The following is a 25,242-nucleotide window of genomic DNA, read 5'->3' on the forward strand; positions in this document are numbered from 1 at the left end:
CTGCATCTAGCTCACTCTCTGATTTTGAACCAGTCACAGAAGAAGAAGTGAGCAGGCTCCTTGCATCTTCTTACCCAATCACTTGCACCAGTGACCCATTTCCATCACATCTCCTCCAGTCCCTTTCCCCTGCTGTCACCCCTCACCTAACTAAAATATTTAACCTCTCTCTCACTTCTGGTATCTTTCCCTTCTCATTTAAGCATGCCATCATACATCCACTACTTAAAAAACCATCCCTCGACCAAAACTGTGCCGCTAACTATAGACCTGTCTCCAATCTTCCCTTCATCTCTAAACTCCTGGAACGCCTGGTCCACTCCTGCCTTATCCGCTATCTCTTTGATAACTCTCTTCTCGACCCTCTCCAATCCAGTTTTGTCTCTTTACACTCTACTGAAACTGCCCTCACTAAAGTCTCTAATGATCTACTAACAGCTAAATCAAATGGTCATTACTCCATGCTAATTCTCTTGGATCTCTCTGCAGCATTCAACAATGTGGATCATCAGCTCCTAATCACTATGCTCTATTCTATTTGCCTCAAGGACACCGTTCTCTCCTGCTTCTCCTCCTATCTCTCTGAACGCTCCTTTGCTGTATCTTTTGCCGGCTCCTCCTCCTCTCATCTTCCCCTTACTGTTGGGGTTCCTCAAGGATCAGTCCTAAGCCCCATCCTCTTCTCTTTATACACTGCCCCTAGTGGTCAAACAATCAGATTTGGTTTCCAGTACCATCTCTATGCTGATGACACCCAATTATACGCTTCTTCTCCTGACATCACGCCAGCCTTTCTAGAAAACACCAGCAATTGTCTAAACGCTGTGGCTAACATCATGTCCTCACTATATCTGAAACTGAACCTGTCAAAGACTGAACTCCTTGTGTTTCCTCCCGCTACTAATGTACCTATACCCAACATTGCCATTTCCGTGTGTGGTTCCACTATTACTCCCCAGCAACATGCCCGCTGTCTTGGGGCCATACTTGACTCCGAGCTTTCCTTTGCCCCCCACATCCGATCACTGGCTCACTCTTGTTATCTGCACCTCAAAAACATTTCTAAAATTCGACCTTTTCTTACTTTTGACTCCGCAAAAACTCTTACTGTTTCTCTTATTCATTCTTGTCTCGACTATTGTAACTCTCTTCTAATCGGTCTCTCTCTTACAAAACTCTCCCTTCTCCAATCTGTCTTGAATGCTTCAGCCAGGATCATATTCCTCACCAATTGTTACACCGATGCCTTTACCACTCCAGAATTCAGTATAAACTTATTACCCTCACCCACAAAGCCCTCCATGGCTCAGCACCACCCTACATCTCCTCCCTTGTTTCAGTATACCACCCTACCCACGCCCTCCATTCTGCTGATGACCTGAGGTTAGCATCCTCAATAATCAGAACCTCCCACTACAGTCTCCAAGACTTTACACATGCTGCACCGATTCTGTGGAATGCACTTCCCAGTTCAATACAATTAGTCCCCAATCCCCACAATTTTAAGTGTGCCCTGAAAATGCATTTATTCAGACTGGCCTACCACCTCAACACATTAACCTAATCTATCCCTGTGTGGCACAGCCAAAAGTTTTACCATAGCCAGGTTCTCCGCATCATGTTCCCACATGCTTTATGCATCCATTAGCCCTCTGTGTCTGTACTGTTACACACTTAACATTATGGCTGGTCCATAAATTCAGGGCAATTGTTACTACCCACTTTTCATGTCTACCTTTTTCCTTATAGATTGTAAGCTTGTGAGCAGGGCCCTCATTCCTCTTGGTATCTGTTATGATCTATGTGATTATTGTTATGCTGTAATGTCTATTGTCTGTACATGTTCCCTCTGAAATGTAAAGTGCTGCGGAATATTGTGGCGCTATAGAAATAAAATTTATTATTATTTATTATTATTATCGTCTGCAGCCTGACTGTATCTATCCCTCTTGATGAACCCTCTGTAGTGCCTTAATCCCCAAGGCACCTTTGTCAGGTCTGGGAGGCCTGAAAACCACCCCAACATGTCTGACTGCCCCTGGACATAAGGAGGGGGCTGGGGAGGACAGGAGCTGTTCAAGTCAGACCCTGTGTGGTGAAGATCGTGTGAAGACAGCACCTCAGAGAGAAGGGGAAGCATATGGACCCATTTAATCATCTGTCTGCTGGTTATTGGACTCTTATATCCTTAAACATTCATCCTGTTACTGAACTGCATTGTATCCTCAGTGTGGTGGATTGTTTATGGACCTTTTAGTTTTGCCTATAAGAAAGGTCTTGGGATTGTTCACACTTCCCTCGCTCTGTTGATTGTGTGGTATCGGAGAAGTACCCTGTGACAGGGCACATGACATTTTTTGATCGCCTTCTATTCTTATTTTTGGGAGATCGAATGATCAAACACCAGGAATTGTTCTTAGGGTTTTTATTATTTGCTGTTCCGCATGTGGTAATATCAAGGCAATTTTATTCTTCAGGTTAGTACGATTACAGTGATACCACATTTTTATGGTTTTATATGTCTTGCCACATTTTTACAATAAAAACAATTTTATAGAAAAATGATGAAAAAGAAAAGTTTTTTTTTTTGTTTTTTACGGTATGTACTGAAGAAGTTAACAAGTGTGAAATTTTTATAGGTCAGCTCATTCCGGACGCAGCGATACCAAAATATGTGTACTTTTTTTGTTTTTACATACTGTAAATATATGGTTTAATATTTTTTTCTTCTTTTTTATTTACTTTAATAGTTTTAAAACTTTTTTTTTTTACTTTTTTTTACTTAGTCCTTGTATGGGATTTCAAAATTTTTTTGGCTGATCACTGGTCTCATACAAAGCAATACATATACACTCACTGGCCACTTTATTAGGTACACCATGCTAGTAACGGGTTGGACCCCCTTTTGCCTTCAGAACTGCCTCAATTCTTCGTGGCAGAGATTCAACAAGGTGCTGGAAGCATTCCTCAGAGATTTTGGACCATATTGACATGATGGCATCACACAGTTGGCGCAGATTTGTCGGCTGCACATCCCTGATGCGAATCTCCCGTTCCACCACATCCCAAAGATGCTCTATTGGATTGAGATCTGGTGACTGAGGAGGCCATTTGAGTACAGTGAACTCATTGTCATGTTCAAGAAACCAATCTGAGATGATTCGAGCTTTATGACATGGCGCATTATCCTGCTGAAAGTAGCCATCAGATGCCTGTTCTTAGCTGAGAGGAGTGGTACCCAGTGTGGTCTTCTGCTGCTGTAGCCCATCTGCCTCAAAGTTCGACGCACTGTGCGTTCAGAGATGCTCTTCTGCCTACCTTGGTTGTAACGGGTGGCAATTTGAGTCACTGTTGCCTTTCTATCAGCTCGAACCAGTCTGCCCATTCTCCTCTGACCTCTGGCATCAACAAGGCATTTCCGGCCACAGAACTGCCGCTCACTGGATTTTTTTTCTTTTTCGGACCATTCTCTGTAAACCCTAGAGATGGTTGTGCGTGAAAATCCCAGTAGATCAGCAGTTTCTGAAATACTCAGACCAGCCCTTCTGGCACCAACAATCATGCCACGTTCAAAGGCACTCAAATCACCTTTCTTCCCCATACTGATGCTCGGTTTGAACTGCAGGAGATTGTCTTGACCATGTCTACATGCCTAAATGCACTGAGTTGCCGCCATGTGATTGGCTGATTAGAAATTAAGTCTTAACACACAGTTGGACAGGTGTACCTAATAAAGTGGCCAGTGAGTGTATATTGCATTTTATGAGACCTGACAGTTTTATTCTGTCAGATCGCTTGTTAGGCCGGGGTCACACCAACCGTCACAAAATACGGTCCGTATTTTACATCCATAATACGGAGAAATGTCCCCTAAATAGTGCTCCATATGTCATCCGTAATGAAGGTGTGGCTGCGTATTTTGCGCATGTAAGCATCCGTATGTAATTCGTATGCCATCCGTATGGCGAGATTTTCTCGCAGGCTTGCAAAATGGACATTTAACGGTTTTGATGCCTGCTAACTATTTAAATCATCAGCCTGCACCCTATTTATTGGCTCTGGAACAGGTGGCTGCCTCCATTCTGTCCATTTGTGACCTTGCCTTGACTAGGTGTGTTGGTGTTGTATGTGCAACATGGCAGACAGTCTGAGTTTCAACACAACTGAGCAGGTTCTCTTCAACTGCTTTTGTCACGCCACTTTGGTCACCCATACCCAGTGATAGTGGATCCGTAGAGGAGGAGACTCATGTGGGTCCATCCACTTTTTAGGCAGCGACTCACAAGAGGTCATTTTCACCGCCTCTATTCTTCTCTGCGGGATCATCCGGAAAAATTTTACCAATACTGTCGCATGAGCCTTGCAACATTTGATCTACTCTTGGAGACACTGTGCCCTGGGATCATCTTTCAAGACACAAGGATGCGCAAAGCTATATCTGCAGAGGAGCGACTTCTCCTCACATTACGGTATGTACTACACAACCACATTCTCTGTGTTCATGATGTGTTGCCCAATGCATGTTTTGTTTTGGTTTAGAGAATATTTTTGTTGCCCTCATCTTAGTCCACATATATTTAAACTTACATACCAGAATGTTATGTGTAATTTGTACTGTATATCACGTAGTCATTATGCTAGAAAATATATGTGTGTTAGTAGATATGTAACAAAAAAAGTTTGGTATGTATGTAGCTGGTATTCTTATCATTTTTCCCTTGTAAAATGTTCCATTTCTGTTGTTCTTCAGCTTCCTGTCCACTGATCTGTCTTATGCCGCCCTCCACCATAAGTTTCTCATTGGAAGATCTACCATTTCTGGCATAGTCAGGTCAACATGTAGTCAAAATGGTCAAGACTTCATCAACTCGTCATGCCCGAGCCCAGGATGGAAGACTGGTTGAGGATATCAAGGGACTTTGAGGAGGAATGCCAGTTTCCTAATTGTATTGGGGCCCTTGATGGCAAACATATCCGGGTGCGTAAGCCTGCCAAACTCTGGCTCCCAATTCTTCAATTATAAACAATACTTTTCTGTTGTATTGTTGGCTCTGGCCGACCCTCAAAGTTTATAATTGTCGACATTGGGGCCTATGGAAGGACAGGAGACTCTTGAGTCTTCAATACTTCTATTATGGGTCGGTGGCTACGCACCAACCATTTGGATCTACCCCCACCATGCCAGCTACCAGGCTCCACTCAAGAATCAGTCCCTTATGTCCTTGTGGCAGATGAGGCATTTCACGTATTTGAGGATCCTCAGAGCATGCTTGAGCAAGCATCTGTGTGGGGTGTCTAAGGCGCATCAGATTCCTTAGGGAAAGCTGCCACCTCTTCAGACATTCAAATAACTCATATGGGGTATTGGGGTGTGTGCTTGCATCAAGCAGGATCTGAAAACATCCTCGAATACGTAGCCTCACCTCACGGGAAAGGGCCCGAAGATAACGGGCCAGGCTGCGTGATTACGCAGCCATCATTATTAACTCTAGCCAGATAGTTCAGTACTCCTGTGTCAACATTGGTACAGGTATCTTGGGCATGAAATTGAACAGAGCCAAAATTCTAAACATTAGTTTTGTCCCTGTAAAGTATCTGTGTAATGTGGTGTGAGGTATCTACTTACGGTTTCAGATCCAGAATTGGAGTGGGGAAGGAGAGGCGATCATAATAAATATATTTTCACTTTGTGTGGCCCGCATCACCACTCCTGGCCCCCTGCTGACATTCCCGCCTGTATTGATCGCGGATGCTGCACCAGCGTCTCATCACATCTTCCACTGCAATGTGACAGGAAATATTCTAAATTGCACATATTTGCTTGCTAAAATTTGCTACAAGTAGCCTAGGCATGTGGCCTTCTAGGGTGTGCTTTCTACCCAGGGTGGCATATATAATTGGGGCATCCAGGCCAGATACACAGGGTCACAATAGTTCAGGGGTCAAGTAACTACACTTAATAACTTGGTTGGCTAGGAGGATGAGGAGCTTGTGGCCTGGGCCAAATTACATCAGTGTAAAACAATGGATCACATAAAAATCTACATGCCTCATGAGGCAAAAGCACAGGAAGGGGGGGCCCTGATTCTAAATGCCTTTTTAGATGTGAGCTAATTTTAACCACTTTTTGGGTTGTATTTACTCATTTGCTGCTGCTCCTCACGTGGCCGATCAGCAAAATCGTGGAACATCTGGCGACCTATGTGCCTCCATGACGCCTCCTTTCTTGCCTGGTTGGCATAGTGGGCATCACATTAGTCCCAGATTTCCGGGCGCTCCTGCACTAGTACAATCAGCATCTCCACATTGAGGAAGTATGGTGCCATGACGCTGCATGACTCTGTAGAGGCATACTTCCTGGATGCTTGGAGCGCTTTTTGAGCTAATTAGCATGTCTAAGCTTCCTGATGATAGATTGAACCATTTCCTGTCACCTGCCAAAAGACCTGAGTATTTCTCGCAAGTCACCCATGTGGTCCGTGTGTAATGCGTATTTTTTGCCCACTTGCATTGGCGTACTACGGGTGTAGTATGCTGACAATCGCAGCATGCTGCGATTGGCATGGACCATAGAATACAGATGAGAAATATACGGCTGATGGGAGCTACCCCATAGAGAATCATTTGTTCTTGTGTAATGCATGGTTTTAACGCCTTTCACTCTGCCCCAGCCTTAGACTCAGCTGCTGGCTGAGTCTAACAAGACACTGCAGCAGGCAGACCCAAAAGTCATCACGTGACTTCCAGCTGCTGGAGCAACGTGAGATCCCGGGCGTCGGAGAAGTGAGTATATCATTGGTCTCCCTTTGCTATCTTCTAAATGCCGTGATTGCAGCCTCTAGAAGATAGCAAAGGGTTAACATTATTGGAACCTAATCTATTCAGGTCCCAATGATGTCATCTGTCAGAGCTACCGCTCAGCACAGGAATTGCAGTGCTTGCAGGACCCTGGGGGTCCTGAGCATTGCGATACCATTGGCCACTTATAAACATTGGTGCTGCACAGAGCCCAGCAAGTACCAACGTTTATGTACCATGGACGGTCAGGAAGAGGTTAATCAGTCCATATCTAATATAAAGGTAGTATAGAGCCACCACTGCCCCGTGGAGTGGGCAGTGTCAATATATATATTGTCTTAAATAGACTACCCTGCTACTCTTCATGTTTTGTGAAAACACCCTCCCACCTTTATCTTCTTGATTTTATCCCCTTTTGAATCCTTTTACATGTCCTGTTTTATCTCTGATTCATGCCTTTTTTACATTTAATCCTTAATAAAGAAAAGTAATATTTTATGCTCTTTTGATTGGTATTTTTCTGGGTATTTTGTACCTTGACTTTGGTTTATGACAAAAATTGCTGAGTCACATCAACACCATCTCTCAGTCTACTTCTTATAAACTACCTCTAGCATGAGCTGTAGGACATCTGCAGATTGTGACATTTATACCCAAAAAATCTAGGGATTGATTACAACTCTGAATAAATTTAATACACATGATTCTCTTGAATAAATGCAAAGTTTCCAGCAACTTAATTCTGAGTGAACCTGCATAGTACACGATATTAAGTCCAAAACAGAGGCAAGAATTGCCAAATACCTGAGACACGTTTTATATTTCTGGGTCCACCAAACATTCAAAGCAATCATCAAAGTCACACTCTTCAAAATATTCAACTCTAAGTGAGTAGCTTATATGGGCACATGGTGAAGCTGAGCATACTAAGATACAAGCTGTCTTTACGCAAAGAAAAACCGAAATGGAGGCAAGCACAGCAGCCAAAGCAGTGAGCAAGAAGGCAGAAATGGAAGCAAGTGCAGCATGAAGTTGGGCAGAAGAAAAGGCTCTAAAGAAAGAATATGAGCATGCCACAGCCAAGGCAAGGTTAAAGGTCCCGGAACAAGCTATCAATGAGAGTCAAAGAGACAATATCAGTTTAAGAAATTTTGATACAGAAAACCCTTTTAAGCACAAAAGAGACTACGTACTAAGCCAAATAGTCAACCCCTGACACCAAAAAATTTTTCTGACAATGCAAACATTCCTCCAAGGCAACAAGACTTAGATCCTTCTCCAGCATCCGGCATACAAGGTCAGTACAATGCACTGTCAATTCTTTATCTTGAACCATATTCATACATCAGAAAGTACCAGTCCTTGCTCCTCAGCAAACTCCATACATAGATGCCCACATGCAAGCCAATATGCCGGCAAGTCACCATACAACCACATAATAGAGTCATAATAAGCATCTTTATATAAAAATGCATAATAAAATAAATGCTTGTGCATCGGAGACTGTACTAGCAGTGATGTTCTACAGTATGAGGGAAAGTATGAAGGAAAGTCTAGGATTACATTATACTTGCTCTTTATTTTTCAGATATTTTGTGTTTAGCTTCTCTTTCCTCCTATTTTACAGAAAGGGAGCATTTGTGCTATTCCCTTGCCAAGGAAACTTGTCCCTATCCAGATTTTACAGACACACTTCAGCACGCCAGGAATTTCAAATGGAACTTGTCAACAAGATGAAATTTAATGTTTTGCATGCTCAAGTGGTCATTAAACAAGATGAAGAAGGTGATTTATGATTATGCCGTTGAGTATGAGGTTAGCAAACAGTTATGTATGAGCACCTTTTCATCAGCACAAATATAGAAAGTAATCTGCTTCCAGCCCATTCTCACTGAGGCTCATATCTAGGGTATATCCTCTGATATATATTTTTTGAGCCAAAACTTTCCTCTCCTCAAGCTGCTGAATACCATCTGGACCTGAAAAAAAGATAAAAAAAAAAGAGAAAATCACCGAACAGCTCTCCCTGGTGAGAAGTACTGAGTAAAAGTTTACACACAATAATTGTCCAGGGGATACAATTAAGGGAACTATCAAGAAATGAATGGAAAAGGCCACTTCATAGCATCATGCTGCAACAGATTAAGCATTCCTAACTAAATGGTACAGATTACTATGCAAAATTAACTTTAAAGACACAATTCTTGCACATCAGTTGCATATCCATCCTGTATAGTTGTCACGCCAAGGCAGGCGGAAAGAGGTTAGTGAACCCACTGGACCACAGAAGACTCTGTGGAAGTTGAACCCTAGGAACCAGCTGGACAAGGGCGTAAGATAAATTGCAAGACATTATTTGGGATTTCAAACAGGAGAACACACAGGGAAAACCCCCTGGACCAAAACACCGAGATCACCAGCAAGCAAACCCCTTAACAGGGATTGTCCTGACACAACCTAGGAAGCTCGACTGAAACAGTTCCAAGACCAGATGGTCAGACCCGAGAGAAATAGAGACACACCGGGAAAGGGAGCAAGAGGTCCCGGCAACTGGAGGAGTACCAGATGGTCCAGAGAATACCACCAGAATCCGAAGGCAAATGGGGGATGGGCAGGACATGGCACTAGGAGAAAACTCTGAGTGTTAATGCAGCACGAGCAGGCGCTGGTCTGAGACCTGAGTACAGCATATGAGAACAAAGCACAAAATTGCCCAGGCACCTTCCAAAGGAAGTGAGGACCTTAAATACACACAGATCTCTCAGCGATTGGCTGACAGGAGATTAAGGAAAAAGGGTGCACTGGCCCTTTAAATAATAAGACAGCAGCACATGCACGCCCTATGCTTGCTCCCTTGCAACCAGGAAGTTTATAGAGATCAGATAGCTGCTATTGCGCAGGTGCAAATTTCCTCTTCCAAGTTGGCACCGCCTGCGCAGTAGTAGCTCTCGGAGATTGCTGCAGGATCAGTGACCTGTCAGCAGTCTACATTATGAATAGCTAATCAGAGCACCACATGAAGACCCCCACTGGCCACCCTGGAGCAGGGCATATCATTAACTCAAAACTGAAAATAAAGATTAAACAACAACCACAAGACGGATTTCATCACCAGGTATCATAGTAATCAGTATAATGGTGCTGACCTGACACTGTCTGTAGGTTACTGTGCACAATCCTGCTGACAGGTACCTTTTAACTATGAAACTTATAGTGGGAAGGAAAATCTTTGAACAAGCAAATTCAATGGGGAGAACCTCAAAGACCCCAATTCATCAACATATTTACATCAGAAAACTGGTGCAAAAGTCTTTGTAAAGTCACAAAATTTTAGCACAATGCAATGGAGCAACCTTTTCCTACACACCTCTCATTACAAAATGTCAGCCTTAATGAATCCAGGCCAAAGTGGGGTTTTTTGCTAAAATCATGATTATAACAATATGTTTGTTTTTCTTATATATTAACCAATCAAAGTAAATAATGTTAATGCTTTATAGTATAATATGAAAATACACAAGTTTTTGGATCAATTTATTGCAGGAAGAACTTTTTATTTTTGCTTTGTGTACCGTACAAAGCATATGTACACTTACGAGAATAATACATTTCATCTCCAGCCTCGGACATATCAGAGACAAGCTATCACCAAAAAAACTGATTCTGTTTCCAAAGGAGATGAACACATTGTATCACTCAGAAAGCTTTCTATGGCTTTCTATGGCTCAGTGATAAACACAATTTAGCTGCTACATGTATTAATCCACACAGCATTTTTTCTTTCTTCCATCATTTGCTCTTTTATTGCATTTGTGAAAAATTGAATGCAGCATTGTGTCTCAGTGGTTAATGCCATAGTGCTGGGTTCAAAACACAACAATAACAACATAAGTACTGTATGTTATCTCCGCATTTGTGTGGGTTCCCTGCCAAAGACATACTGATAAGAATTTTAGATTGTGAGCCCCCATGGGGACAGTGATGACATTTGAAAAGCAATGTAGAATTAATGGCACTATATAAGTGAGCAAAAAGAAATTAGTAGTGATTTTTCCTTTTTCAGGGTGTATTCTAAGTGAATGTAACGGCTATTTCCCCTCCGTCAGGCGCAATAGATCTGACAGGCACACAGTAATTAGTTTCACTTCTCTCTCCTTGCCCACTTATCAGAAAACCCCACCCCTCCTAGTTATCTCCTGACTCTACAGGCTCTGTGAAACCTGATATCACAGTGACTCAGCAGACCTTCTAGTGAGCAGATAGCAACACTTTGGCTTCTCAGGCACATTGCGCCTGATTTCAACACAAATTGAAAGGTTAGTATTTTCTTTTTTTATTCATCACGATTGTGTATTTAGCTTGTTTTATGAAGGATTAATGCTAAGTTAGTGTACATAAGTACTGTTTTCTTAGACAAAAGGAGGGTGGCTTCTAAGGCACATTGCGCCCTAACACATACTCTTTCTCTCTTGCTTCAGATTTTCTGCTGCAATGGCCAGAAAACAGTATGATTCATCTAAACCCCTTCATTTAGAAGAAATGAAGATTTTTTTGTTAGAAGATGATGAGGAAGAACCAGCAGTAACTGAGGATTTAGAGGAATCTAGTGACATTTCATCTGAAGATGAGGTAGCAGAATGTAACACTGATTCTGGAACAGAGCAGGATGGTGATGACACTGATACAGAGGAAACAGACACAGATCTAGCTTATTATTTGGGCAAAGATAAAAATACAAAGTGGAACAAAAAGGCACCCAAGAACAAACAGCGCAGAGAATCCCACAATATTATTACACACCTTCCTGGAGTTATTGGAAGTGCTAGAAAAGCTAAAACTGCAGTGGAATGTTGGAGTAATCTAATTACAGATAGCATGTTGGAAACTATTGTTTGGTTCACTAACCAGTATATTGACACAATCAAAGAGCAATTCTCCAGAGAGAGGGACATCAAAAACACTGATGTGATTGAACTCAAGGCATTTATTGGCTTGTTATACCTAGCTGGTGCTTTCAGAGCAAATAGGCAAAGTTTGGAGGAGCTGTGGGGGACAGACGGTGATGGCATCGAAAAATTCAGCCTTGTGATGAATCTGAAACGATTCAAAGTCCTGATCCGTTGCCTCCGTTTCGATGATCTTCTGCTGCAATTGAAACCACTGAAGATGAGTAGAAAATAATTAAGTAACATCTAAGTGCAATATCCTTTAAGTCTTTTTCCATAATTTTATATTTAAGCAATAGTTAAGTAAAGATAACTGGAGCCTATTTGGCAGTACTACTGAAAAGTGGTACTTTTAGTTTTAATAAGTTTATGGTTAATAAATGTTTTTTTTGCATCTGATTTGGTGTAATCTCTTTTAATACATTCCTATGAAGGTCACTGACTACTTCTATAGTCCTGAAATTGAAATATGTAGCTACTATAGGTGGTTTTCTGACCTGTGCTTGTCAGGCACATTGCGCATGAACTGAGGAGAATCTATATTGCGCATGACGGAGGGTTAAGCTGAATTTTAAGTGCATTATCCGATGATATGAAACTTGCAATTAGAAATACATGATGGTCCTGACAAAAAAACACTCCAATACCCTTAGGAATAGTAACCTAGCTATAGCAAGATGATTCCAGAGATAAGAGTGAAGGAGAGGATGTGACTTTACATCCCAGGCAAAAATTCGGAAATCCATCCACACGCTGGAGCAGGTGCAGACATGTAGTACGTCGGAATGGCATCCAATGACATTGGAGTACAGGTCAAAATTATGACACATATGCAAAAGGGGTACTTGTACTAATGATGAGTGTATGCCTCAAAACTACCTACATGAAACAATATTACCTACAAAGACACAACATAGAATGATAGAAAAACCTATTAGGATAATTAATAAAGAAGAGTGTAGAAGTGGATATCATAGTTCTCATGGGAAGCAAGCTTAGTAGTTTCTACATCTGTGAAAGCAATCAGCTTGGCCAGAGTGACTCACGTGGCTTTTGTTAGCAATGACTAGAGTTGAGCGAAACAAGTCTGTAAAATTGATAAGTCGCCGACTTTCGCTAAAGTTGGGTTTCGCTGATCGAAACCGGACCATAGCGTGAGGTCGGCCATGAGGTCACCAACCCGCGCGCCAAAGTCGCGTTTCCCATGATGCTCCCAGCGCCTTTTCTCAGCCAATCATCAAGGATGCACACTGTGGGCAACACGAGGACACCAGCATCTTAGAGAAGGGCATTCGTGTGATTGGCTTGCTTTGTGTGGCGTCACAGTGGCTATAAAAGCCCTGACCGTCGACCGCCATGTTACTTCTGCTGATCTTAGCATAGGGAGAGGTTGCTGCTGCCGATTCTCAATAGGGAGAGCGTTAGGCAACAAAGAAAAAAACTGTGCTTCTTCTAATAACGATTTCAACTGTTCAGTTAGTGTGCAGTTACAGGGGAGGATTTTTGTGTGTGCAGCAGCGCTGGTGGTTATTAGGCTGCCATATAAGGCTACCTGATAGCTGCATTGCTGTGTGCACTGTACACTCCTGTGCAGACTGCTTTTTTAAAAGCAAAAAACTTATTCTGATTTTCTGCACAGTTACAGAGCGTTCATTTTTTCACACACCGTATAGAGGTGTACGCTCCTCACACACTACCGTGTACCGGCTAGTATCACGGACATATACATGCTATCTGTGTGTGACTCTGTAAAAAATAGACAGAGATTTTTCATACATACACCGTAGAGAGCTGTCCGCTTCGCAAACAGTATCGTATATCTGCTGTTTGTATTGCAGTCAAATCTATACAGAGAAAGCGTGTGTGTGTGTGTGTGTGAGACTCCGTAAATACATATTGTAGGGATTCAACTCGCTTAGGTGTGACGGGAGACAACCAGGAGGCACGTTCCTTTAAAAGTTCATAGGGTTTATTCCTCCATAACCCATAAGCCAGCACATAACATAAGGAATAGCCTTTAGCTCAGGCGAAAGCAAGTATAAGTGTCATTAATTTCATGCTCAGTCCTGGAACCTCAGCAAAACACAGGAGGCTTATCCCTCCTCACATACAGCCAATATACATAGGCCTCCCCGGGTCAGCAGCCTCAGCACGTGGTCTTCAGGAAGGTAGCACACCTTCTTCCACCTAGGCCTGCTGGGACCTTCCACATGGCCCAATCAGATCCATGCACTCTCTTTCATGTGACCTACTCTGGTTACCTTATATGGTCCGTAGCCACGCCCAGTGGGTCACCTGGCTATGACCTCATCACAGGTACTTCAAGCATTCATACACATATATTTTATTATGACACTCTTAAACACACCCCTGGGTGGATTTGTAGATGGCTCTCGCTGACACAGTGTAACAACAGCTCAGCAGTGCCTCTGCTGATCAGCACATAAGCAAGCCTTCATCTCAAGGCCACCTACCTTGAGATACATAACGATCCTTCAGCATCCTATACCCATTACCACAATGGACGTGACTGTAGGCCCCTCCTGGGACACCCACACAGTGCCTCCTAGCGGACATAGCGGTCACTGCACCCAATATATATGGACATTTCATTTTTTCCCATACACCGTATAGAGCTGTCTGCTTGTCAAACAATATCGTATATCTGCTGTTTGATTACGGTCAAATATATTCAGAGACAGCATGTGTGACTCCATAAAAAATAGACGGAGATTTAAAATTTTCCATACATACACCGTATAGAGCTGTGCGTTCCTCACACACTACCGCGTACCGGCTGGTATCACGGACAAATACATGCTATCTGTGTGTGACTCCATAAAAAAGTAGACAGAGATTTAAATATGTCCATACATACACAATATAGAGCTGTCAGCTTGACAAACAGTATCGTATATCTGCTGTTTGATTACAGTCAAATCTATACAGAGACAGTGTGTGTGTGACTCAGTAAAAAAAAGACGGAGATTTAAAATTTTCCATACATACACCGTATAGAGCTGTCCGCTTGACAAACAGTATCGTATATCAGCTGTTTGATCACAGTCAAATCTATACAGAGACAGCGTGTGTGACTGCGTAATGAAATACACTGAGATTTTCATTTTTCCATACATACACCATACTGTCCGCTTCTGATACAGTACTGTATATCAGCTGGTTGGATTGCGGTCAAATAAATACTGGAAGAGCGTCTGTGACTAAGGAAATATATACAGAGATTTAAATTTTTACCTACACCTTATACAGCTGTACGCTCCTCATACAGTACAATATACCTGCTGGTATTTTTGTTACATTTTCACAAACATGAGGAAGCATGGTGGAAGAGGCCGCGAACATGGGCGGGGGCAGCTGGTACTGAAGGAGGTGGTGGTGCATCTGCTGGTTATGCCAAAAGCACAATAGCAGCTAAGGCAGGAGGTGTTGAGCCTTCATCATCATCTGCCACAAGAAGGCCTGTAAGGTTCCCTTTTCTGGGAGTAGGAAAACTGATTTAAAGCCGGAGCTTCAGGAACAGGTTTTGGCTAACATTGACGAAACAGCCTCCAGCTCTATTGCCTCCTCTTCTGAACTTTCAAAACCTGCAAGCACTGAGTCGTCAGTGCAGGGTTCTGGTCAGGAAAAACACCTTTCCTTGTGTCCTTCACCACCACCAAAAGTGAAGGATGTGCAGCCCACACTCCAGATTACTCCATGGAGCTCTTTTCACAAACCATGCCTGGGTTATCCAGTCAAATCCTGAATTTCCCAGTCCAGGATGAATCTGACATGGAGTGCACTGATGCACAGCCACTGCTAGATGATTCTGCTGGTACAATGACCCACATCACTACACTGACCTCGCAGCCTACTGAGCCAGAATCTGACCCTGATGAAACTCAGGTGCCACTTCCAGCATATTATACCACCTTACACGGTAACACAGAGGAAGGTGCGGATGAAATTGAAGAGGAGGTGTTGGATGACCCAGTTGTTCACCCGGATTGGCATCCATTGGGGGAAGAGGGTGCCACTGAAAATAGCTTAGATGAGGAGAAGGATCCGCAGCAGGCATTGACATCGCAGCAGCGGTTATCTGGCAGGCCTGTAGCTGTCCAAAAATGTGGAACAAAAACCAAAAGAGGTGCAGGACAGCTTGGCAACAAGGTCAAATTAGCACAGCGTGCAAGCCCTGAAAATTTATACCATAGTAGGAAGAGTGCAGTGTGGCACTTCTTTGTCCAAAATCCTACTGATGAGGCAAAGGTTATCTGAAAGAAGTGCGGAAGGACCTTTAGACGAGGGAAAAATCTCAGAAATTTGAATACTAGTTGCATGCTTGGACATTTAACCACCATGCACTTGCAACCGTGGACGGATTACAAAACCTCAGGTAGCACATGTGCACATGCTACGACTGAAGGTAGCCAGCAATGCTCCATCGCTTCCCCCACTGTAAGACCACCGCCACTGGTAAGCACACCACCAGCAATAAATGTTGAGGTGTCATTGCAAGGCCAAAGTAGTCAGGGAATCACAATGGTTTTGCAACGAAACACTGATTCTAGGCCATCACCAACAACACCATCACCAATCCCCTGTTAGTCCGTCCGGTCCACTGCTAGTTCCCCATATTCAGCTCACCCTAGCAGACACTCTGAGTAGGACAAGAAAGTACTCATCCTCTTATCCACGTACACTGGCTTTGAACGCCTACATTGCCAAACTTATCTCACTAGAGATGATGCCCTTCCATTTGGTTGAAAGCGAAGCTTTCCGAGAGCTCAGGGCCTATGCTGTCCCATGCTATGACCCACCCAGTTGGCACTTCTTTTCTCGAAAAGCAATCCCTGCCCTCCACCTGCATGTGAAAGACCGCATTGTCCATGCACTCAAGCAAACAATGAGTGGAAAGGTGCACCTCACAACAGATGCATGGTCCAGGAGGCATGGCCAGGGCCATTACGTGTCCATCACTTCGCACTGGGTGAATGTGGTGGATGCTGGCTTTACAGGGGACACACAGCGGTCGAACAGTGCTGCCTAGCTCACGGTATAGGAAACAGTTGGCTGTAGGTGTTCGGCCCTCCTCCTCCTCCTCCTCCTCCTCCAGAAGCAAAAGCTCATCGACAGAGTGCAGTCGCACGAGCACTCCATCCGCAGCTACCAGTGTTGCACATGAGTTGTCTCACTATCGAACAGCTAGTGGTAAGCGGCAGCAAGCTGTTTTAAAGATGATGTCTTTGGGCGACAACAGACACACCGCGGAGGTACTGGCCGACTACTTGCAGCGACAAACTGAGTCATGGCTGGGCAGTCTACATCTTGAGCCAGGCAAGGTAGTCAGTGATAACAGCTGTAGCCCTTGCAAAACTCACACACATACCTTGCCTGGCTCACACTTTGAACCTGGTGGTGCAGTGCTTCCTCAATAATTATCGGGAGTTAACAGCCCTGCTCCAAAAGGTGCGAAGACTGCTCGTACATCCGTCGCTTGCCCTTACACTCCAGTCGTAGGCAGAAGCTGCAGCGATTGCTCCACCTCTCCAAGCACCGCCAAATCATAGACGTTGCAACAAGGTGGAACTCCACTCTGCACATGGATGAGAGGCTGTGTGAACAGAGGCAGGCTGTAATGCATTTGCGGGAGGATACACGGGCAGGCAGTTTGAGGGCAGACATGGAGTTGTCAGGTGTGCACTGGTCAAAGCTGAAAGACCTCTGTAAAGTCCTTCAGTGTTTTGAGGAATGCACACGGCTGGTAAGCGCAGATGACGCCATCATAAGCATGAGCATCCCACTTATGCGTCTGCTCATGCAAAGTTTGATGCACATTTAGGATCAGGTGTCTGCAGCAGAGGAGGAACAGGAGGAGGGAAGCCTTGATGAGAGTCAGCCATTGTCTAGTCAGGGAACTGTCCCGGACGAGGTGGAGGAAGAAGTGGAAGAGGAGGAGGAGGATGAGGGGGATGATTATTTTGGGGAGGAGGATGCTTCTCTGGGGGCAAGAGAAAATGTTGGTGTGGCAAGGTCAGTTACAGGGTTTGTGCGTGACAGGAGGGATGTGGATTTGCCAGAAAGTGCTCCTCCACCCACCACTGCCAGTGCATCATTGACACCTGAAACATTGGCCCACATATGTGATTATGCCTTGCGGATCCTAAAAAGGAACCTCTGCATTGCCAAAATGGTGAGGGATGATGACTACTGGTTGGCCAGCATCCTCGATCCATGCTATAAAGGCAAATTACACAACATCAAGCCACAGGAGAACCTAGAGATAATATTGGCTAACAAGCAAGCAACTCTGGTGAACCGTTTGTTTGAGGCATTCCCAGCACACAGCAGCGGTGCTGGTTCTCCCACGAGCCGAAGTGGGCATAATGGAAGAGGTGGTCGTGGTGCACACAGCCGAAGTGGTGTTGGAGACAGGGGTTTCATGACCATGTTGTGGACTGATTTCTCAAGCACTGCTCACTAGTGTTGAGCGATACCTTCCAATATCGGGAAATATCGGATCAGATGGGATCGGACCGATACCCCAAAAATATCGGGTATCGCCGATTCCAATACCGGAAACCCATGCAAGTCAATGGGGCACAAATATCGGAATGAAAATAAACCCATTCTTTCCTTGCACATCCAGTTCGGGAGGGGGGAAGAGTGTGGGCAGTACGTGGGCGGAGACAGTGCGTGTGTGTGTGTGCGGGCGGGGTCTGTATGGGCCTCTCGGGGGTCTGTGCGGGCCTGCCGGGGGTCTGTGTGGTCCTGCCGGGGGTCTGTGCGGGCCTGCCGGGGGTCTGTGCGGGCCTGCCGGGGGTCTGTGCGGGCCTGCCGGGGGTTGTGTGTGTGTGCAGGCATCGTCCGATGGGACTACAAGTCCCATCGGGATATGCCTGCTACAATGACAGTAATTGACACATTAGCCAATGATGGGACAGTAGTAGTCCCATCATCCGGCTAATGTGCTGAATGTAAAAAAAAAACATGCATACCACATACATACTACATTCATACAGCATACATACATACTACATACATACTTCATATATACTACATTCATACAACATACATACTACATAATACATACATACTACATATATGCTACATTCATACAACATACATACTACATACATACTACATATATACTACATTCATACAACATACATACATACTACATACATACTACATATATACTACATTCATACAACATACATATATACATAGTACACACTACATACATACTACATACATAAAACATGCTACAGACATACAACATACATACTACATACAATACATTCATACATTCATACAATACATACATATAGACATACAGTACATATAACATAGAGTACATACTCATCATCACTTGTCACTTTGATCCCCGAAGCCAGTGTCATCTGTAAAAAATATTAAAATAACAAACAACCAATATACTCCCTGATCCGCAGAAATCCACGAGTGTCCCACGACGATCTCCCATGGAGAACAGCTGCATCAGCTGATGCGACCGCTCTCTAGGGGCTCCAGGAATACAATGACGGGAGGTAGGTATCCTTCCGCAATGTATTCCTTCACCCCTGTAAAAAAGTAGTCCCTAGTCTCACTTTTGGCATTGCTATGTGAGAAAGTTCCCACTCAGATTTTGCCATAAAGTGACACCAGTGAACTATAGTAACCTCTCAGTTATGCACTGCAGGAGATCGTCGTGGGACACTCGTGGATTTCTGTGGATCAGGGAGTATATTGGTTGTTTGTTATTTTAACATTTTTTAGAGTGAGATGACACTGACTTCGGGGATCAAAGTGACAAGTGATTGTGAGTATGTGCTCTATGTTATATGTACTGTATGTCTATATGTATGTATTGTATGAATGTATGAATGTATTGTATGTAGTATGTTGTATGTATGTAGTAAGTATGTAGTATGTATGCATGCAGTATCTATGTAGTATGTATGTATGTAGTATGAATGTAGTATATATGTAGTATGTATGTATGTATGTTGTATGAATGTAGTATATATATGTAGTATATATGTATGTATTATGTAGTATGTATGTTGTATATGTAGTATGTATGTAGTATGTATGTTGTATGAATGTAGTATATAAGTAGTATGTATGTATTATGTAGTATGTATGCTGTATGAATGTAGTATATACACTCACTGGCCACTTTATTAGGTACACCATGCTAGTAATGGGTTGGACCCCCTTTTGCCTTCAGAACTGCCTCAATTCTTCGTGGCAGAGATTCAACAAGGTGCTGGAAGCATTCTTCAGAGATTTTGGACCATATTGACATGATGGCATCACACAGTTGGCGCAGATTTGTCGGCTGCACATCCCTGATGCGAATCTCCCGTTCCACCACATCCCAAAGATGCTCTATTGGATTGAGATCTGGTGACTGAGGAGGCCATTTGAGTACAGTGAACTCATTGTCATGTTCAAGAAACCAATCTGAGATGATTCGAGCTTTATGACATGGCGCATTATCCTGCTGAAAGTAGCCATCAGATGCCTGTTCTTAGCTGAGAGGAGTGGTACCCAGTGTGGTCTTCTGCTGCTGTAGCCCATCTGCCTCAAAGTTCGACGCACTGTGCGTTCAGAGATGCTCTTCTGCCTACCTTGGTTGTAACGGGTGGCAATTTGAGTCACTGTTGCCTTTCTATCAGCTCGAACCAGTATGCCCATTCTCCTCTGACCTCTGGCATCAACAAGGCATTTCCGGCCACAGAACTGCCGCTCACTGGATTTTTTTTCTTTTTCGGACCATTCTCTGTAAACCCTAGAGATGGTTGTGCGTGAAAATCCCAGTAGATCAGCAGTTTCTGAAATACTCAGACCAGCCCTTCTGGCACCAACAATCATGCCACGTTCAAAGGCACTCAAATCACCTTTCTTCCCCATACTGATGCTCGGTTTGAACTGCAGGAGATTGTCTTGACCATGTCTACATGCCTAAATGCACTGAGTTGCCGCCATGTGATTGGCTGATTAGAAATTAAGTCTTAACACACAGTTGGACAGGTGTACCTAATAAAGTGGCCAGTGAGTGTATATATCTAGTATGTATGTATGTTGTATGAATGTAGTATATGTGAAGAATGTATGTAGTATGTAGTATGTATGTATATTGTATGAATGTTGAATATATGTAGTATGTATGTAGTATGTATGCTTTTTTTTTTTACATTCAATACATTAGCCGGATGATGGGACTACTACTGTCCCATCATTGGCTAATGTGTAAATCACTGTCATTGTAGCAGGCATAGCCCGATGGGACTTGTAGTCCCATCGGACGATGCCTGCACACACACACAACCCCCGGCAGGCATGCACAGACCCTCGGCAGCCCGCACAGACCCCCGGCAGGCCCGTACAGACCCCCGGCAGGCCCGCACAGACCCCCGGCAGGCCCGCACAGACCCCCGGCAGGCCCGCACAGACCCCCGGCAGCCCCGTACAGACCTCCGGCAGCCCGCACAGACCCCCAGCAGGCCCGCACAGACCCCCAGCAGGCCCGCACAGACCCCTGGCAGGCTCCCACAGACCCCCGGCAGCCCGCACAGACCCCCGGCAGGCCCATACAGACCCCCGGCAGCCCGCACAGACCCCCGGCAGGCCTGCACAGACCCCCGGCAGCCCACACAGACCCCCGGCAGGCCCGTACAGACCCCCAGCAGGCCCGCACAGACCCCCGGCAGGCCCACACAGACCACGCGTCATGATGACATCATTTCAGTAGCCAATCACAGCCATTCCATTAGTTAACATGGCTAACACAACTGGCTCATTGCATTATGGGAACTTCCGATTCCGGTATTCGATATTGTAAAAATATCGGAACTCGGTATCGGAACTTCGATACAGCGAATATCGGCTGATACCCGATATTTGCAGTATCGGAAAGCTCAACACTACCGCTCACATGACTGGTAATACTGCATCAATTGTAAGTGACAGGAGACAGCAGTTGTCAACTATGGTTACAAACTACTTCTCCTCCCATATCGATGTTCTCCCTCACAGGTCATTCCCCTTTGACTATTGAGCCTCTAAACTGGACACCTGGCCTGAATTGGCCCAATATGCTTTACAGGAGCTCACTTGCCCTGCTGCTAGTGTGCTATCTGAAATAGTCTTCAGTGCTGCTGGATCAATCCTGACAGAAAAAAGGACCCATCTGTCGACCCAAAATGTTGATGATCTAACCTTCATTAAAATGAATCATGCATGGGTTTCAAAGGATTTTGTCCCACCTTCCCCTGATGACACATAGGGTGACAGAAATTTGGCTCGCTTTTGTCCTCCTCTTCCTCAGACTTGTCAAATTCCTCCATTTGCAGCTGCTCAATGTACAGCCTATACATCAACATATGCCATTTTTTAAACCTCCTTAACTGGGCTGCCCCCTCCAAGGGCTGGGCTCACCACCTGACGCACCCGGGCAAGTACCATTGCTTTGAACAGGTGGGTGGGCCCACTCTTGGCTGACGGCACAGGCACTGGGCCTCTCATAGTACAATACAGTGTCTCTGATGGTGAGGGGCCCTGTGCCAGTACCATTGCCCACAAATGGGCACCCCCTGCATGCTCATGGCCACAGCACTTGCAAGTTGCAATACTTACCTCTCCCTGCTCCACCGATGTGTATTCTTGGCAGTTAAATCCTTCACAGGAATGGCCACTATAAATTTTGTGAACTGATCGATGATGGTTAAGATGTAGCTATGGCATGTCTTGCTTGCCTCTACCTTCAGATGATCAATGGCTACCATTTGTAATGGACGTCAACTCACAATCGGATGCAGTGGTGCTTTATTATCAGCTTTGACAGTTTTCCCTGTCACAGATGTGTGACATTCCTGCCACCATTTTTCAATGTCTTCTCTCATGCCAATCTAATAGAATCGCCTACGGCCTGTGGCTTCTGTCTTTTGCACTCCAAAGTGACCAGACAGATCATGAAAGGCAGTGAGGACCATGTCTACATCTCTCCCTGTGATCACAATTTGATGGAGACGAGTAACGGTGATGGGATCTATGCTACTGCGATACAGCAATCCTTTCTTCACAAATAACCGTTTTTGCTGTCTCCACAGACAAAGTAATTGAGGGTCAGCATCGCCTCTGCGAAATCTACTGGGAGGTTTTCCCGTGATCAGTAATTCCCACATTTCTGCAAACACTCGACTTTCCGTCTGTACTAGTATCCATCTAGTTTCCAGTAGCGGAGAGTCTGGACTGGCTTACTGAAATTGAAATATATACGAAGATTTAAAAGTACCCCAACAATATATACTGGTGTACGCTTCGAATACATTTCCCTTTTTCTACTTTTTATATTCTGGTGTAATCCATACTGAGCCTGTGAGTGTCTGTGTCTGACTCCGGAAATATAGCCGGAAATTTACAATTACCCCTAGACTGGATACACCAGGTATCTGCTGATACAGTACCTTTGTTCTAAATTTCTTATTACGGTATAATCCATACTGAGTGAGCGTGTGTGGTTTCCTCCTTCTATATATACGGAGAAAATTTTTTTACCCTATACTATATACAGCTTCAATGTTGTTATACAGTACCTTTGTTCGACATTTAGTATTACGGTCAAATCCATACTGAGTGAGCGTCTGAGGGTGACTCCGGAAATATATATCGAGATTTCACATTTGCCCAACACTGTATGCAGCTCTACGCTTCTGATACAGTACCCTTTTTTGCTATTTTGATTCTGGTGTAATCCATAATGAGCCTGTAAACGTCTGTCTGTTACTCCGGAAATATAGTTGGAGATTTAAGATTACACCAACACTGTATACAGCTGTACGCTTGTGATACATCACCCATTTACTGCTTTTTATATTCTTGTCTAATCCATACTGGGCTTGAGAGCGTTTGTGTCTGCCTCCTGAAATACAGTATATACGGAGATTCAGAATGTTTAAACTATACTATATATACCTTGTATCAGGTGATACTGTACCCTTTTTTCAACCTTTTATATTATTGTGTAATCCATACTGAGCCTGTGAGCGTCTGTGTATGACTCATGAAATATATATGGAGATATACAATTATCTAGACTGTATAGAGCTGTACGCTTCTGATACAGTACCATATATCTGCTGGTATTTTGGGTACATTTTCACAAAAATTAGTAAGTATGGTGGAAGAGGCCATGGACATGGGTGTGGGGGGCCAGCTGGTACTGATGGTGGTGGTGGTATATCTGTTGGTAGTGCCAAAAGCACAATAGCAGTTAAGGAAGGAGGTGCTGGCTCTGGAAGGCCTGCAAGACTCCCTTTTCTGGGAGTAGGTAAACCGCTTTTAAAGCCGGAGCATCAGGAATGCCTTACATTGCTGAAACAGTCTCCAGCTCTATCGCCTCCTCTTCTGAAGTTTCAAAAAATACAAGCACTGAGTCGTCAGTGCAGACTTCTGGTCAGGAGCAATCCCTTTCCTTGGGGCCTTCACCCACACCAAAAGTGAAGGATATGGAAGCCTACACTTTAGATTACTCCATGAGCTCTTTTCACATAACATGCCTGGGTTCATTCTAAATGGGGCCCATTATATATGGAGCATTATTTGGGCCCATCTTACACTGGAGTATCATCCATGAGGCCCATCATATACTGGAGCATTCCAAATAGGGGACATCAGACACTGGAGCAGCATCTATGGTGCCCATTATACACTGGAGCATTAGAAATGGGGCCCATTATATATGGAGCATTATATGGGCCCGTAACACACTGGAGCATCATCCATGGAGACCATCATATACTGTAGCATTATGTTGAGCTCATTATATAATGTATGGAACATTATATGGGACCAATAATTCTGTATGAAGAAATATAGGGGGCTCATTATTCTGTATGGCGCACCATGTGGTGGCCATAACACTGTATGGAGTTATATACTGTCCCTTTTTTGAGCTATTGTAGAATTTAAAATACATATCAGTCATTTTTTAAATATGGCATAATAGCATAATAAAGTTTTTTCATTTATGCTAGTGTGCCGAACGAACTTTCTTCTCTTTTTGGATATCTGCTGTGCTCACCACTGAATTCATGCATCCATCTGTGGATTAATGAACTCAGCCCAGGGTGGTTTTCCATTTGGATGCGATGCAAGCTCCCAGTCCTCCCTCTCCTATTTTTCATTGTACTATACCTATATTTCTCTGCTGTATCGGAGCATCATGAATTGTGGTATGTGTTAAAGGGGCCCACTGACACTCTTTTTCCCGGGGCACACGAAAACCTGGAGCCAGCCCTACCCCCCCCACAACTTTAGCCAAGTAACTCCCAGATTTCAATGCGTAACTATTATTATAAAGTAAATTAAGGTTGACAAGCTTAAGTAATAAGAATTGGTGTTGTTGGCATTGAAATGGGCACTGTAGGTGTGTTTACTGTCCTCCACTCCCTGCTGACTTTGCTTCCCCATTGACTTGCATTGGGTTTCA

At 44.0% G+C, this 25,242-nt stretch overlaps 1 long non-coding RNA gene across 1 annotated transcript in view; it reads right to left on the minus strand.

Annotated features, from left to right (window-relative positions):
- The window catches only part of LOC141100226 (uncharacterized), a 119,036-nt gene extending 110,202 nt beyond the window's left edge, over positions 1 to 8,834 (minus strand). The window contains exons 1-2 of the long non-coding RNA XR_012234652.1: positions 8,640 to 8,834; positions 5,627 to 5,780 (exon numbers count right to left, since the gene is read on the minus strand). This is a non-coding gene — a long non-coding RNA (uncharacterized lncRNA). The remainder of the gene's footprint in view (positions 1 to 5,626; positions 5,781 to 8,639) is intronic.
- Positions 8,835 to 25,242: the final 16,408 nt, after the last annotated feature.

This window comes from Dendrobates tinctorius, unplaced genomic scaffold (genome assembly GCF_039654945.1).
Source record: "Dendrobates tinctorius isolate UK_male_01 unplaced genomic scaffold, ASM3965494v1 ptg000103l, whole genome shotgun sequence".
NCBI lineage: Eukaryota > Metazoa > Chordata > Amphibia > Anura > Dendrobatidae > Dendrobates > Dendrobates tinctorius.